This window comes from Dryobates pubescens, chromosome 2 (assembly GCF_014839835.1).
Source record: "Dryobates pubescens isolate bDryPub1 chromosome 2, bDryPub1.pri, whole genome shotgun sequence".
Lineage (NCBI taxonomy): Eukaryota > Metazoa > Chordata > Aves > Piciformes > Picidae > Dryobates > Dryobates pubescens.
The window spans coordinates 35,382,761-35,396,397 of record NC_071613.1 but is presented as its reverse complement, the minus strand read 5'-3'; the positions used below and the strand labels follow the sequence as shown (position 1 = coordinate 35,396,397).

The following is a 13,637-nucleotide window of genomic DNA, read 5'->3' as shown; positions in this document are numbered from 1 at the left end:
TAGTAAGGCTCAGCTGCTGCTCTGCAAGTGGATACAGGCTGACGGCGATCCTGAAAACCTGGCTTGGGTTGTAGCGACACCGAGGCAAAAGTCACAAATCCATTCTATGTCTTTTTGCAAATACCCTGAAAGCAGAAAACTGCATCAGCATACATCATTGCAGAGATGGTATGGCAGGATGCTTTTCTTGAAAATATTTGTCAGGTTCAAAAAGAATTTAGCACCTCAGATATATTACTGAATTTTTATATGTGAACGAAAAAATTGTTTACTCATGACATCCTTTAAAAACCCACAGATGTAGAATAATTCAATACCAATTATTTCTTTCAGTTCAACAGTCTAAAATGCAGTGCTGTGTTGCTACAAGAGATTTTGAGGCTGACAGCCACATTGCCACAATTCATTGTTTCTCAGTGAACACAACAGCATTAGAAGGTAATATGCTAGAATACTTGACAGCATGATAGGAAGTCACAGGAGATAAAGACCAAAGCAGACATGCAAGGGAAAATTAATCCTCATGAAAAAGCCTACCCAATCTACTTCTGCTAAAAGTTCTGTCCACAGTAAACTTTTGGAGTGACATTAATGCCATAGAATAGCAGAGATTGGAAGGGACCTCTGAAGATCACCAAGTACAACCCCCCAGCCAAAGCAGGCTTCACAGGAATGCATCCAGGCAGGTTTTGAAAGTCTCTAGAGAAAGAGACTCCACACCCCCTATGGGAAGCCTGTTCCAGTGCTCTGTTCCAGTTCTTCCTTATATTGAGGTGGAACTTCCTGTGTTCTAGTTAGTATCCACTGCCCCTCCTCCTGTCACTAGGCAGCAATGAAGAGACCGGCCCCATCTTCTTGACACCCACCCTTCAGGTATTTGCAAATATTAACATCCCCTCTCAGTCTTCTCCTTGTCAGGCTAAACAGCCCCAGATCTCTAAGCCTTTCTTCAGAAGACTCTAGTCCATATTTAGACATATTTATATAGACATAGATATATTTACTTTCTAAATATTTCCATCTGCATAAAAAAAAAAAAAAAGTTTTGAATGTTATTTTAAAATAAACCAAGGGCAAGAAAATACTACCTTACATTCAGAGTCATAACCAGTTCCTCACAGAGAGGTGTCCTGAAAAGAAGCTCTGTCTCCTAAGTAAAGCCAGAACACAGAAGCTGGACAGATCTCTGTCACAGATGCCAGGTTTCCCTATGACTTGCCTGGAGCTAAGTAAGTTATGAGAGCAGAAGAGTGATTGCTGCCAAAACCTGCAGCATCTTGACAATATGAGGTCTTAGAAAGGACAGGATTGCCCTCATTTGGCAACCTCAGTTACCCTTTCATTTTCCCCTCATCCACCAAGGTAGTATAAAGAATGCTTATATAAACTACACCCCTAGATAAACATGCAGAAGTATATGTATTTATAACATATGTAAACACAAGTATTCTTAATTTCCAAAGCTTGTAAGAATACTGGACAATATTCTTGCTTGCAGAAGTGCTTGCTAATCTGTTAGTAAAAAGATCTTACTCTGCACATAGTTAAAATACTTGAATTCCCATTTAACGTTTAAGCTAGACTGAAGTTTCTGGGGTTTTGGTAGCATCTGAAAAGAACATTACCTGACATTTACTCCTAGGTGGCTATTTAGATAGCTTATTTCAAAACAGAAATGATAAATAGGTAGCTTTTTCTCCAGAAACTGCAACCTAACATCTGCTATAATTTAGTAATTAAGCAATTGCATAATTTATGAAATAGAAAACAAAAGCTCCTCAATAGTTGAACAGGAAAACAGATATTCACAAATGTATAGAAACACGAACTGACATACAAGACAGGAATTCACAACAGATCAAGCCTGGACATTCATTACCAGCTCTGCATTAGCAGATCTTTAAACCATGTAAGTTTTTTTTAAAGTCTAAAATGTAAGAATACATGGAGTAACTCTTTGCATATGTCCTAACTTTTTTATTTAGTTTGAATTTAACTCAGTATATTGAATCAAAACCTATTGCGCACTGCCTTCGACTTTCATACCAAGATGGAACTGTTGGTTAAACTCAGATTATTTCCTCCTCTATTACTGATGATATGCATATTAAAAAAATATATATATTACAAACACAGGTACATCCAACTACAGCTTTACTGTCAAAAAGTAATATGATCTACAAAAATATAGTAAATAAGGGAATGAATCCTGCCATCTTGGTATTCTGTCCTAACCAATTCGATTAATACAGCACAGTAATATTCACTTACTCTTGTATACATTTCTGTGAGTTCACAAAACCCACTACTTTATAATTTATAAATATGAACACTAATGTAAGACTGTCCTTTCTCTTTGACAGTGTAGCTCTGGAGTATCTCCAAGAATGCACATTCTGGGTGGGTATTACAAAGGTGCCAAGAGGGTAAAGACAAATCAAAATGTACTACAAATTCAAAGAAACTACTCCAGCTGAAGCAGAAAATAAACACCAGAAATACATACGTTCAGCTTAACAGCAAGGTATGAACACGCAAAACATGGTAACAGATTACAAAAAGCATAGCAATTAGAGCAGACATAATGGAATGACAGGAAGCATCAATGACCTTTTTGCTCATGCCAAATTTATCACAAAAAAAAAAGAAAGAGCAGGCACTCAAATCATCACTGTTTTTAACCCTAATGTAAACCAAACTAATTCCACTAATATGCCAATGGCTGAAATAAATATATGGGATGTATTTCCTTTGGTTTTCCTACACTGCAGTCAGAACTATTCTACTGCAGAACTGCTTTCTATCACAAGTAAAAGACAAAGGGAAAAAAGATTGTGAAAGAAAGTTGCAAAACAAGTTGCTTTAACTCAAAACGTTAGAAAAGGATCAGTTTCTATGAGCTATTTCGTGATAACACGCAGGCAAAGACAAATGTGGTGTTTGGTGCATTCTATTGTTCCAGTCGACAACCTGGGCACCTGGCATGGTTCAACATGACAGGGTGGACAAGGCTTCTAGCAACCTGATGCTGTGAACAATGTCCCAGCCTGTCTATGCTGACAGGATGATGATCCTGCAATCCTATGCTGAGAGGACTGTCTGCCTGTCCCTGCCAGAAATATGAGCCTTTTGATAGTTACAAGCCCCACCTCACACACATGAAAACATTTCCAAAAAGTCTCACTTTCACTAATACAGTGTCATCAGCACAATAAATATCCACACTGATTTTCCTGACAGTTGTCAGTGTTTGTTAATTACCACATAGAGAACCATTAGGAATACACTGGACATAATACCTGTTAATCATTTCCTTTTCAGCACAAAGCATCAGATGAGTATAGGCAACCTACAGGCAGATCTTTGAAAATACATACAGCAGCAAGAACTAAAAGGAGTCATAAGCATGTAAGGGACAGATATTCCTCCAGTTCTTCCTGCTCAGGTTTGCAGATGAAAAAGAACACAGCTTCAAAAATCTGATGATTCAGACGAACTTAGTATGATATTCCAGGTAGAGGATTACTGGTAACAGGTAGTTCATTCCGTAATACTGAATCAAATTAATTCTTCGTGGAAATATGTCATTTTATGGGAGGTTTTGGAATCACGCTAGAGCAAATATGCAATTGAGAGGGTCTTGACATAAAATATGGAATTAAAAAAGCAATTTTAGGGTTTTGTTTAGTTGTTGGTTTTTTTTTTCACAACTTGTGAAAGATTGAGAAGGGCTTGAGAGGCCATACCCTCCTCCTCAACCCCTATTATCAAACCTGAGCGAGCAGAGGGCAAACTGTATAAACAAAAGCTCAGACATGAAATTTAAAGGAAACTGTTAGAAATAATCATAATATGTTTATATTAATGTGAAAAGTATTCTTAATATTAAATACTTGTGTATAAACAGCTTTTACAAACTCATTGTGAAGATTTCAAACATACATCAGAAGGTTTAGCAACATAGCATTTGCTATCATGCATCTTGACATTCAAGTATTCTATTACTGGCTAAAGCTTTATGTATTGAGTGGCACTGCTTAACTCATATGTATATTTATAACTTTCGTGTGCAGAAAAATACCACGTGTCAAATTTAGAATGAGAAACATCAAAACTCAACCTCACATGTCTCTGTTGAAGACATCTTTATAGATAGCTGTGTGAAACAAACAAAACAAAACACCACACCACTAAAACCCCAAAACAAACAAACACCCAACATAACAACAACACAGCAACAAAGCATAATTTGGTACATGGGCTAATCTATTATTCCTTGGCATAGGCACACAGCTTTTCTCAAATAGGCATGCAGCAGAGAGGGTTCCCTAGACACAATGGACTCTTTGCCCCAATGGGCTATCTTGCCGCCAAAAGTAGTGATTGTACCGCACAATCACGACATAACTAAAACAGAATTGCAAGACATTCACAGAAAACATTTATTTAAAAAGCACTACATGAAATACAGCAGTTAGTTTAAAAAAAGTAATCTCCTTTTTTTACCTACTTAATTCACAACCATTTTACTCTTCAGGCAAAAAGAATGTAGCTGTTTCAGACCAGACTGCCAGAGCCACAGTACTTAATCAGCACTGTGGAATGACACTCAAAAACCTTCCATGTTCCTTCTTTCCTAGTTATATAGTAGGAATAAATAATTTAATCAAGTGTTCACCAGGAGAGGGCAATAGCCTATTAGTCTGTGCCTGCATTGCTTCCCCCTCACTTCCTTGCATCTCTTAGAACTTCAAATTGAGTGGAAATGTATGTATGTCTCTTTATCCGTGTATTTCATAGCTTAGCCAAAAAACACCTCTATGAGTTTAAGGAAAAAAAAATAAACTTGTGACTATCTTCAAATTCATACACACCTTTCTAAAATTAAAAGTGATTAAAGAACAAGCAAAAATGTTACAATTTGAAAAGAACCAGAAAATTCACACTATCCAAGAAAGCAGAAAAAGGGCACCAAAACAATGCTACTTTTAGAAAATCAGTTAAACGGAACTTCTTCAATTCCCCAAGCTAAACATTCATCTCCTTTTAAATGATACTGAAGAGCACACATCCCCATAATGCAAAACCATGCAAAGGTGGTGGGTTTTATGGCTAGCTCATTTGCTGATAAACATATTTTCATTTCTTAAATTATTTACCAAGTACCAAGCTACTGTCATTTGACGCCTTCATCCACGGATGGCAGGAACACTGTCCTCAATCTGACTGACTAGGGGCAAATTCTGAACAGAAACCCAGAAATATCATCCTTATTTATTATTTCAATTTGATCTGGACTAGAATCCTCATAAACCACGGAGTGGCATCTTGTGTCTTTGTCAGATACCCTTGTACCACTTCCAGAGTTTTCACATAAATGTTCTAACAATGTAAAAGCTTGAGAAAAAGGCATCAGTAGTGCTCTCAAGCATACTATACACCTATGTTTGGCCCTGAGGCTTTTCTATGTTTGGTGCTATTTGCCTTGTTTTATCTGTCTCTGTGATTCAGTTGCCACACTGTCAATCACTTCTCTAAAAATCACAAGAAATCACCAGAAATTGACTTATTTAGGTTTTATTATACAGTGAAAGCTAATAGTATGAGGCTATAAAAACCCACTACCGCAACAACAAAAACACACCACCACAATAACAACAACAAAAAAACAACCAAAACAACCAACCAAAGCCCAACAACCAAAATCACTCAAGCCAACAACCCCCAACCTTAAAAATGTTTTATAATATAACAATCTGAGATACATTTCTAGAACAGAATGACCTAGGTTTCAGTGCCAAATATTCTACTTACATATCTATGTCCTGAGCAAAATATGAGATAATTGTCAGCATTATCGACACTGTACTGTTTAATTTTAATGTAATTCCTATGATTTGTCATCTTAGAGTTGTCAAATCATTATTTTTTTTTAATATTAATAGGAACACTGCTTCATTCTCTGCATGCCTTTCAATTTTTAAGTAATTGTTTGAATCTGGTAGGTCCTGTGTCCACCCCGAAGAAATCCACAAAATGTAAATAAAACATTATGAAGGAGAAAGTGCATCATTTACAACAGTCTTGATAAGTAGCATTTCCCAAAGGCTCTGGAAAGTTTTTGTAATCCACAAAACAAAAAGTTGGAAGAGCACAAGGCTATGCTAATTTCTGCACTCTCTTTTCATGATAGATAAATCTTCTCAGAAAGCAAGTGAAGATTTTGTTGAGAATTGATTCTACAGTAGAAAACAAGAGACATTCTTAGTTCCATAGAGCCTCGCCAAAGTCCATTTCAAGATTCTGGACTTCTGGATGTTAATTTATATTAACATCTCAGACATATTGGTGCATGTTTCATTACAACATTATGTGTCTTATCCCTGAATAGAAAACCACTGTGAGTATTTAGACTAAAACACAGATACTTTTGCTCATAAATTTAGATCATCACAAATCCAGTCTCTGTTTACTTCGTGCAGCGCAGCCTCTGAAGTCATTAGTTTATTCCTTTTCATCATCTATGAAGTAGTACATCATCACTACATGGGAAGAAAGAACTCTGCTTGAATTCAGTGAAAGGACAAAGAAACAGCAAGATGAAAATAAAATCCGCCTCAAGGGATCGAGAGATGGAAGCAGAGTGAAGGAAAGAAAGACAAAATAAGTGATCATGTTTATTTGGTGCTCCAGACAAATGGATTCTTCTTTCATTTAATTTATTAAATCTAATTAACAAAACATCTCTTTTAAGCCACAGAAACTGCTGCAAAATATCATTAAATATCATCTTGGAAATATCACTGAGTATTAACCACAGTACCTAAACCCTGAAAGCTTTAAATCACATCTTTCCTGTGACGCTCTTTGTTTTACAAAAAGGAAATGAAATTTATGCATCACTTGATGGACATGTAGCAAAGATTGTAATAGTTAAAAAACCCATAGCAATTCTCATTGGTTTTACTTGCTTATATATTTTTTAAAAGTCCTCAAAGGTAAGTCTGAAATATCTTTTCCCACCTAAAACTGAGGGTCATGTAATTAATGAAGCAACTTGAGAGTAAGTTGAGATCTCTTTTTGTAAAACGAGCTGTCCTCTTTTTAACCTTAGAAAATATAGTAAAACCTTCTTAAAGATACATCAGTTAGCCTGCAAACAGAAAAATAAGCTTCCAGTAATTAGGGTCTATTATTGAATAAGTCAATTAATGTATTTTTCACAATAAATGTGATATAACACAATGACCCACTACATCATACATAGTTACATCCTTTTAAATGTGATGCACAGGATACAGATGAAATACAGGATGTGTTGATCAATTATGAACGCAACAGCAACAGGACTGACTGCAGGCAGAGATTAAGTAAGCTAGTATCTTCTACCCTTTAAGAGAAACCATGAGATCAAAGAAGCTCAACACAACCTGTCACCATCACTTCTGTACACAAAAGCTGGAGTCCAAGACAGAAGCACTGTAACAGTAAAGGAATTGTATTTTTACTGGGCTAGAAGAAAAAGCAGGTAACACCATGCAAATCAGTGTCTCCTACCCAGGAAATAAATGCCTCTCTTTCTGGACAAGATCCCTCTGACTGTGCTGAACTAGAGGTCTCTACTAAATAAAGATCTTTCAGGTTTTGATGAATTGGTAAAGGCAGCAATTACCTTCATAGCATCCCTACTGCTCTTGCTATAGACATGTTTGCACACACTATTTTCCTCTATAAGTATCACCTCATTTGTGACTTGTTTTAGAGCCCAAATCTTTCCTTCGCCTTGCCTCGGCTGGCATGTATGCACATATTCAAAGTACTCTATCCAGCAATTTCAGATTTTGAATAATGACCCTTCCTTTCTCCCACCAACTATGAAGTTGGGAAAAAATAAATTAAAAAAATCCAGTAAAACGTGTAGTAAATCAGAAGTTTCTTCAACAAAGTGCTGCGAAGTCTGTATGCAGTGTATACAGCGCACTGCAGTTACACAATATATTGTAGCTGCTTTCCTCTGCCTCTGACCACTGGTTATTCTGGATGCAAACATTAAAAACTCCGAAGACACCACATCTTCAAATAATTAAATTTACTGCAATTCCTTTGAAGTTTTCTGCTTGAATATAAACCTTGCAGTATAATAGAATCAGGATCAGAATGGACATAAGAGAGCTGAGCAGGCTCAGAGAAACATGCCACTTGCTGGCCAAGCACAACCTCAAAGCTGAGGAAATGTACAGCTCCCAAGCAGCAGGTATCAGAGGAGCCACTGGAGTGAAGAGTCCCTAATAGGTGGCAGACCTCCAAACAAAACATTTCCTCACTGGCTGGCCATATGCCCAGAAGGTACATTTCTCACTATCGTAAAGTATCTGCGCACTAGTTGATCGAGCCAAGAGGCCAAGAGGTATACATATATTAATTCAGCATTTGGGTACTAGAAACAAAGGTCTCCTTCCTGGCTGCTATCTGATAAAATATCAATCCTGTACATGTGCAGTTGAACTGCCAGCATGAGAGATGCACAACTCTGTTTAACCTGGGAGGACAATCATCACAGTGGGTGGAGGCAGAAGTGTGAGAGCAAGTCATAAGGGAAGGGTAGAGACACAAGGCTGGCTATGGTAAGAAAGACAAGGTATGAAACAGTCAAGAATTACTAATGCAAAGATGACAAATGCAGTAGGAAAGGGAGGAGGCAGCCTTTATACAATCTGTAATAGTCTATCCACTGATACAGAAGTTATATACACACAGTAAAAAATTTTTGTCAAAACACTTCTCAGGGATGTTGTAAATATTCCAAGATACACATTATACATTCAAGAAACCTGGAGATATATTAATGAACACAGTAGGATTTCAAATTGCATACTTAAGGAACAACAACCAAAAAATCCACCCCACCTTATTAATGATGTTGCAGTGAGGTAAACCAGTATCTATAGAAGTATTGCAGTTATATGCAGCTTTAAATTAAATCAAAGTGGGTTTTACGATTGTGTTTGTTACTTAGTTATTTTTTCCTCCATAACATCTTCTCACTGTACTATCTAGTAATTTTCATATCAAGATAGTCTGTACAGTAAATTATAGCTGTCCACATACAAAGCCAAACAGCAAGTCAAATGCAAAGGGTTGGCCTAGCTTTTTCCAGGAACTCAGGCAGTCTCTCAGGAGTACCTACAAGACAGACCAAAACTAGAGACTGCCTGCCTGGTGCTGCTTTGAATGCAGGATAAATGGCATCAGATCTCTACACCCTGACAGGCACCTAAGCATAGTACCAGTCCCTGTGGCACTCCAGCACTGCCAGCCCTTGAGCTCAAGGAACAGCCACTACAGGACACGTGCTCCAGCCCATCCACAGAAGCAGGTAACACTGCAAGGGTCCAGAAGGACATTTTAAATCTCTTGACTACTCCAGCCATTTTGCCTTAGATACAGCATTTTTAAACAAGAATTTTATGTCCAAAAGTTCAGGATCACAGCAGATAATGATTCTGCAAACACCTCATATGAGAAAGATACCATTTCTTGCTAAAAGAAAAACAAACTAGATCTAACTCCAGGTAAGAAAATGTCATGATGTGACTTACAAAGAAGGAGTCCAGTCTTGGCAGAGAATTTGACAGAATGTCTGTAGAAATAACTCTATCAAAATGACCTGCTCACATATGAAAATACATTCAAGTTTCTGTTGTGTGGCTTTGTTATTTATGTATGTAACCAGTGCATGCAAGATGGTTTCATTTTTCTTTTATGCTTCTGATTTGCTACTGAATTTCTATAGTGAATTTCTTCCTAAGACTTAAAAAAATTATTTATACTGAACTTACTACATCACACAGGAAAATGCAGTCTGTATTCAGAAATGTGGAAAAAAAGGTTTATTTCCTCAATCAGCTGGTTAATGGTGACAAAAAAAAACCAACAAAACAACAAACCCCTATCCAGAGGAACAAGACAACTAATGGGAAATCTCTGGCAACAGACAAATGTGCTTTGGGGGATTCACCCAGCACAACCACTCAACATTAAGAATGACTCAACTACCTCAGAGGAGTGTGACAGCTGTGATTATTATTGATAAATACATCCTTGTCCTGGGCTGAGTTTATAATTTATTGCAACAGGAGGGAAAATCTTTCTGACTATTAAATTATATTAGATTTCTCTCCATGTGTTCTGTACTGTATGCACACATGCAGTCCCAAAGGACATGCTGCAGAAGGCATCCAACTTGATATCCCTGTGAAAAAAAATTAAATATGTGCTTAAAGGATTGGATCCAGGGATAGAATGTTTCCTTGGACCACAATAAGGTGGAATGCTTTCTACATGCTTATTAGTACTAAGTATATATCAACAGTGATCAGGTTTGCTTATATGAAAAAAAAAAAAACAACTAAGTATCTTTTCAGCTTTTCTGCAAAGCTTCATCTTTGCCTCAAATGAAAGAAATGAGGTTTAAAATAAAATATTGAAGGCAAAACCTGTCCATATAAATGTTCCATCACTGGTAATAAATGCTTGGATTAATAAAATCTATTTGAAAGCCCAGGAATTTGTTCACATTTCACACTGCACTATGCAATTCTTCTAATGTGTATAGTTCTAAAATTAACAACCTGGTTTGAATATTTCTATTTCTCTCTGTTGAACTTTACTGCAAACACTGAATAATGTATAGGAAAGGGGCAGTATTTGTTTTTGTGTCTCTTAGGAGTAACATAAAACTGTCCATCAGTACCTAAGACTTCTGCAAATCTTGTATTTTCATCAAGTCTGTTTTGGAATAAACTTCAGCTAAACACACCTTTAGAAGACTATTTAAATACACAACATTTTAAAAATATGTAAGAAGATAAAACAAAAGCCTTGATGAAACTGCCCTCTTGAACCTGTTAACACAGGCAGGTCACAGGGATGGAGTGCAGGTGAAGATGACAGTAAATCCCTTGGGCTGCCTAATGGATCCTTGGCAAATCTGGTAGCACCATGTGCATACTTTCAACTGCCCCAAACTTCAGTATGCGACACACACAACAGAGCTCTGCCTTCTACCCTGGCACACCCTTTTCCATCAGGACTAGCCAAGGAGCTACTGTGGTTTTCAGAAAGATGAGAGACAACATAAAGGAGGGATACTTTCCATTTGTCTGCAACAGCCATGTTTAGCAAACAATGACGACACAGCAATTGATCAGACTCTAAGAACAACTGGATTTTCAGTCCACTGAGAAGCTTAAACATGAACCTGCCCTGTAGACAGTACTGACATTTAAACAGCAGTGTCATAATCCCATTTTATTCCACACAAAACCTCACACCTTAGTAGTGCTATGGTGCCTGCTGTGCATCAAATAGTAAATGTCATTACAGTAATCCATCTTACAAAACATTAAGGTTTGGGAAGGTTTTGTTGTTAACTACCACATACATATTTGCTCAAAACCAGGTTCAACTGTGGGGTGGGGGTGGGGGAAGGGATAATTAACAATATCAGATTTTCCCTTCCACTACTTGATTTTGCTTTTCTGTATCCCACTCAAACATGAAATCTTTTTAATATATTCCAGAGATATTTTTATCACAAAGAAACATTGCATAAAGTCCTCAAGCAACAAAATCTTAATCTACATAACTAGCAGAAAAGTATACTGGATTTTTCTGATGAAAAACTTCCCTTTGCATGACTTTTCATAAATCAACCATGTACTTTTGTATGTGGGTTGCTCCCATCATTCGTTTTCCTTCCAAGCCTCTTCTGAGGTTGAGGCAGTACCACTTGTGGATAGCATGAAGTGCACTTCTCCAAGTTAATGCTTTTTGTATAAAACGCAGGAGATATCAATTTGGATAAACAAAATAACCAGAATACAAGATGGGTTCAAGAGGTTTAGAGTTAAGCTAACAAAGTCCGTAAGAATAATTAACACATTGATTTGTTTACTCTCTGCAAACAGCCAGCAGGTAAGGCTGCCCGAGAGGAGAACACACTACCCTCCCAAGCTTTCCTGTAGCATTCTTTCCCCTGAGTGCTTCTTCCATCTTTCTACAGGCGTGATTACCACTGCTTAGCAACCCCGGGGACATGACGGCACAGAGGAAAATCCCCCATCTAGAGCTTGCCCTGCCCCACTTCCATGGCTGCAAACTATCTTTCACGGCAAATTACGAAGAATCTGTTTTCTTTGTTGCTTCACAGATACCAAGCGGGACCTCAGGCGCAACTGAGGTGGAGCTGAACTTTCTTTCCTCGGTACGGGAGAGGGTTTAATAAGCTGAAGACTAGGAGAACCTGCGGTAAAATAGCTCTCTAAAGGCTAATGCTACCTAAAAAACCCAAACAAACAAACAAAAAAACCCCCCACCAACCACCAAAACCAACAACAACAAAAAGCCAGATGCTACGGTGATGGGGAAGAGAAAAGCAATAGCAAAAGAGACCACACACAATGTACACCAGCCATCCTCCGGGTCGATGCCAGGCAAGGAGGGGGCAGAGGGACTCGCGAGTGGCAGCTAAGAGCAAAGTATGGGCAAAACCCTCAAACGCGACGGAGGAATCAAAATACTCACTTCCCCCATGCCGCAGGTAGGTGCTGTCTCCGCGCTGCAGACTGGCCACCGCCTCCCAGCCACGGGAGCCGCCTTTACCGCGCCCCGCCCGGCACCGCAAGCGCCGCTGCAACCACCGCTACTTCCCTACAGCCTCGCCCGGCCTCGCTAGGGGAGCGGCTGCGTCCTCGCTGCCGCTGCGCCCCCTCGCGGACGCCGCGAGCAGGGCGGGGCCGGAGGGGCCCCCCGGGAGATGGGAGCTCGGTGAGCCCGTTGAGCCCGTTGGGGTGTTGCTGCCGAGTGGCGGCTGCGTGGGAACATCCCGGCTGGACAGCCAACCTGCCGCTGCCTGCTTGTGGCCGCTGGGGCCGTTGCGGCGGCGGCTGCTTCTGGGAGAACCACGGCGAGCAGGTTAGGGGGACCTGAGACTGCGGGGAGCGCAGGTGGCAGCTGTCACCGCTTTCATACAAAGTCTTCAGTCACAACCCATAACGATAATAAAGGCATCATTACTATTCAATACAAGTAATAGGATCATAACTGTAATTGCTGATTAATAAGTGAAAAGTACTGGAGTGTATCAGGTACTAAAACCTGTCTCCAAGAGGGAAGCTAGAGTGAATTGCAATAGGTAATATGCTAGCACCACTCAGTGTTCAAACTGGATATAGCTTCATAATCACTGCATTTCTTAACATCTGCACTGCCACCTGAAAAAACAGTGATTGTACTATATAGTCTCAGAGAAGTATGGTTACAAACACGTGCTGAATATAAATGTATTGGAAGAAACATGTCTACATGTCTAGTACCTATCCTGATATAAATGACCCAAACTGAAGCATTAATGGAATCAAACTTGCTATAGTTTGTTGGCAGCACCTTTTCTCAAACGAATTTTTACCTGTTTAGCCCTTTAGTTCCTTATGTACTTTCCTGATTACAATAGATCATCCTAAAGAGCAGAACACTCTGCCCACTCTTCCTGCCAAATAACATTATGCCATGTAATGCATTACAGTGCTAACTTTTCATTCACGGATGTAATTAGCAAAGAGACAATCAATAGTTGG

At 38.7% G+C, this 13,637-nt stretch overlaps 1 protein-coding gene across 1 annotated transcript in view; it reads right to left on the bottom strand.

Annotated features, from left to right (window-relative positions):
• The window catches only part of LOC104309321 (sodium channel protein type 2 subunit alpha-like), a 67,353-nt gene extending 54,660 nt beyond the window's left edge, over window positions 1-12,693 (bottom strand). Inside the window, exon 1 of the mRNA XM_054174870.1 lies at window positions 12,586-12,693. The gene's annotated coding sequence lies outside the window, so the exon portion shown is untranslated. The remainder of the gene's footprint in view (window positions 1-12,585) is intronic.
• Window positions 12,694-13,637: the final 944 nt, after the last annotated feature.